Source organism: Hipposideros armiger, unplaced genomic scaffold, assembly GCF_001890085.2.
Source record: "Hipposideros armiger isolate ML-2016 unplaced genomic scaffold, ASM189008v1 scaffold_581, whole genome shotgun sequence".
Classification (NCBI taxonomy): domain Eukaryota; kingdom Metazoa; phylum Chordata; class Mammalia; order Chiroptera; family Hipposideridae; genus Hipposideros; species Hipposideros armiger.
Window position 1 is genome coordinate 583,763 of NW_017731931.1, and position 4,362 is coordinate 588,124.

The window sequence follows — 4,362 nt, forward strand, 5'->3', positions numbered from 1 at the left end:
ATAAAGCAGATAAGTTTCTCTTTCATTATGGACCTTATGTTCTGATGGAGGAAGGGAGATACTAAGTTATAAGTTAGGACCTTGTTGCCAAGGATAAAGGGTTTGGATTGTATTCTAAATGTTGAATGCAGTCGAAAGCCATTGGCGGGTGTAAGCAGGAGGAGTAATGTGATTTGATCAAGATTGACTGTCTCAGGAAAGTAACATTTCCTTCAGATGTCTTTAAATTATTCCCAAGATCTAGAATAATGCCTGGTATATAATAGACACCCAAATATTTGAAGAATTAATTAATTAGCTACATTAATTAAAGACAAATGCAGCATAAGTAATTCAAAAAAGGAAATCTTTCAGCTGCTTACAAGCCAAAGATATGATTTCCTTCAAAGATAAATGAGCATTTCAGATTTTCTATAAGACTGGATATGTTCTTCAGAGCTCAGTAATGTTCCTTATTTAAATACTGTAATAGGGATTTTATTTCTTCTTCGAGCTCATAATTGCTGGCCGTCTTCTTCCTAGTACCTCATTTTCTCAACATGTTATTTCTTATTCTCTATACAGCAGACTGTCCTGACGGTTTCCACTGTAGTCATATATAGTTTCTGCTATAACACACTGGCCATGCTTTCTATATTTCATAACTTGTAATTTCACTAGTGGTATGAAACCAAACTTGCTTACTGAAAATCAGTTAAGAGGGTCTTTTGTGGAATGGCTGTCATCCTGTGCAAACCAGATACATGTATTTGTTTAATTTTTAAGTGCTGAGTTGGTATCTGACCTTTCTCAGGTGACCAACAGATTCCTTTTACCCAGGAAAAGGACTTAGCGAAAAAAATGTATGCATAAGCATGTTACTACATCTATGTCCAGAGTAGAACTATCATTACAGGCAAAATGAACACTTTGAGGTGCCATATGCATATCTATTTTTATTACATGTTTTTGTATTTTATTAAATATTATATTTATCAATTTTGGGAAAATTGATATTCCATAAAATTTGTATTTCAGCATATAGAAACTGGTAGTAGTTTTATCTCGCTCCCAAGAGAAGCATCTGGTTTGTGTGTAATCTTTATAAACAGAAATACTTCAGTAAACTAGATTCCTTAATTAGAATTTTTCTGCATTCTATAGCAGAGGTCTCAAACCTGACTGCACAGTAGAATCACCTGAGAAACTTTTTAATACCAATAGCTGGGACTCTCTCAGAGATTCATTTAAATTGATAATAGGTCAAGTGGGACTCTGCCAAGTTCCCAGGATTGTTTTTGTTTTGTTTTCAGTGCCCTAGTGATTCTACTGTGTAGCCAGGGTTGAGAACCACTGCTCTAGAGATGCACCACTTAAGCTGTAGATACATAAATGTTCTTTGTAATAAAAATAGGTGATTAGAATCTTATCCTTTATGAATAAGATTCTCAGATTTGTACATTAGTCAATGACATTTCCTTTAAAGCATTTAAAAAATATTCTCAACAAGAAAAATAGGAACAGAAGAGTTCTTAGGTAGTGAGCTTCTGGTGACCAGAAAATGACCAGAGTTTTCTGCCACGAAGACAGAGGGAGGGGTTCTATTGCCTAATCCTAATTGGTTGGTTCTTGATTATTTTGTTATGCTTATATTTTTTCTCTGCTTCCTATTCTGTCTAGTCTACTCTTCATTGTGAGGTAGAACATGTTATTTTTTATAGATACAGATAACGATATTTGAGACACGGTGTTTGCTGATAGGTGCCCATAGTTTAGAAAATTTGGTGGAGGTACATTTAGAGCTTTCTTTGGGGGCATGGATATGGGCAGGATTGAGGAGTGGTTCCAAATTGCCTTTGTGTTTTAATTATAATACAATAGTAACTTCATAAATAAACTGATTTTCCTCACCAAGCAGTAAGAATCAAGAATCTAATTTATATTCATCTTAAAGTTCACAGTGAAAAATAATATGTTTAATGGTAAGGATCATATATATTAAAGGGAATGGTGCAGTATGAATGTTCAGAGAATACTCTAAATTGCAATGTATCAATTTAGATACAGGAATGATATTTTTAACGTGTTTGTTTTTATGATAAAAGACTCTAAAATACACTCACCAAGCAACCAGATGAAAAACTGCAGCCAGATTATTGTCACATCCCACAGTTTTTAAATTTTTAAATTGGCATATGTTTTGGAGGGATTTTTCGTTAAAAGCACAGCAGCAGTGTCTGTGTCTCTAGAAAACTTTTGTAGGGTTCATTTGTGATTTATAGATTTCTTCTGACACGTGAGAGGTTTGTTTTTAGTGGAGACTTAGCTCTATCATCATGTATTTTTCCTGACAAATTTTGCTTGTGAAGTTTACCTTTTGCAGTGTTATAATCTTACTGAAAATTCATTCCACAAAAAATTAATTCATCTCAACTTTAAGGTTTGGTGGTTGAAAATACTTTATTTCTGTGATACATGAGTGGTTTTTTTTCTTTAATATATTGGTTGAAAGGTATTTTGAACCTTTAAAAACACTTTTCCTTCTATTTACTGCTCCTTAAGTTTTATCAGACATCTTATAAAATTTTAAGAAATACATATGGTATTGGATCTACCTTCTCTAGTTTAATATGCAAGTTTAAAGGAGGGAGCACTTCTAAGTACAGTAATTGGTTAAACATCTTTTTTTCCTCCTGGGTTTCTTTTTAGGAACTACTGACAATCAGAAACCTATAGCCGACTTTGGGATATGGCTTTATTATTCAGCAACTAAAAGATGAGTTCTAATTGGCAGACTTCTGGCACTGGCACTTGTCCTGTTTCTATAGAAACTGGGTTGGAAGTCAGCTGCACAAAGGGAAAGGGTAAGTTTCTTTTAAACTCCATATTTGTAAACCCATATCTTATTAACTGGCATGCTGTCAGTTTTCACATAAGGATATCCATCAGTGAACCAGAACTCAAATATGAACTACTAATTTTCACTTGAGTGGAAACTGACATCAAGTCATTAAAAAATAGGAGGGTTTAAATATGGATTTATTTTTCTCATGACTGACTTCAAATTTCTTGAAGCAGTGAACTCAGTATGATAATTCTCACTTTCAGTATTTCTGATTTGGGGGTCATAACATTGATTTTTATTCGTTTAGATCTTACTCTATTGTAGTCTTCTGATAAGTGAAAATTGGAATATAAAATGTACAGAGGACATTTTAAAAGTTTGCATGGATTATAAGTCTCTTCTTTGGAGCAAAGTCTGATTTCTTTACATTATAAAACAAGTACTGTACTGACCAGTTTTTTAGCCTTTCTCCTCTCAGCCAAGCAGGATGAGGTCGTCTGTTGGGCACAAACATTTGTTCTCATCCAGGCAGATGCCCATTATTCATACAACCTGAGACACCTACCAATTGGTGAGTCATATGCTGTGGCTTCAGAGGGCTATGCTGCATAGTTGGGGCATTTAGTCTTGAAGTTGTTTAATCAGCTGTGACAAACTCCTGATCTACAGATTGGTGTATTTAAATAATATATACCAAACTGAGCAGCTTTGAGATATTGGAAGGAAGACAGCATTAGGTCCTGTCCTTTAAAACACACCTGTCCCATTTTCTTGGTCCTGACATACTGCTCTTAAGTATATTGTTATAGACCTTTCCCTGCTAAATGAACATTAAATAGTGTTGGTTGACACCACCACAGAATGGGACATCTTGGCTTGATTGCAACACAAACCATCAGTTTTGTAGAAATAGTGTAAGAAGTGAAAGTTGAAAGTTTGTCAACAGGGAAAGTGAATTTATTTTTTAAAGTGCAAAGTCCCTGGTCAGTTAATGCCTGAAAGTAGATTCTCATTAAACATGTATATCTCTCTTCCTTAACTACTAATGTGTATCCTGTTAGTTTCTATTTGCTCACTGTGGCTTGAATAAGGTAAAAAGAATTGAATTTATGATTTTTGGAGAAGGTGATTAGAAAAAACTTTGTTTTCATATGCACGCTGTGAAGTATCCAGACACCCAGATGTGTTCCCTGTTCCTTAGTGTAAGGGTGGCCAACTCATCCTGGTTTTAAAATTGAAAGTCCTGAGTCCCAGGAGCACCCTCATTTCCAGCCAAACTCACAGACACTTGGTCATCCTATCTTAGTTCATTCTCTGCATCCCTTAAAAGGCCTCACTAGGTTGTTATTGGTCATCATTTTGGATAGAAGGAGATTTCACAATATACTAGCTCCTGTCAGAATGTACCAGGATTAAGTTCTTTTTTTTTTTTTTTTTTTTTGAAATTGATTGTCATATTTGTCTCTCTGATCCTAGGTAATGCCAGATTACCTCTCAGAAATAAGACGTGAATTTTAAACTGGTTTATTTAAAAGTGC

The 4,362-nt window shown here is 34.6% G+C and overlaps 1 protein-coding gene across 1 annotated transcript in view; it reads left to right on the top strand.

Annotated features, from left to right (window-relative positions):
- Positions 1-4,323, top strand: part of RBM15 (RNA binding motif protein 15) — a 23,736-nt gene extending 19,413 nt beyond the window's left edge. The window contains exon 3 of the mRNA XM_019624183.1: positions 2,689-4,323. The gene's annotated coding sequence lies outside the window, so the exon portion shown is untranslated. The remainder of the gene's footprint in view (positions 1-2,688) is intronic.
- Positions 4,324-4,362: the final 39 nt, after the last annotated feature.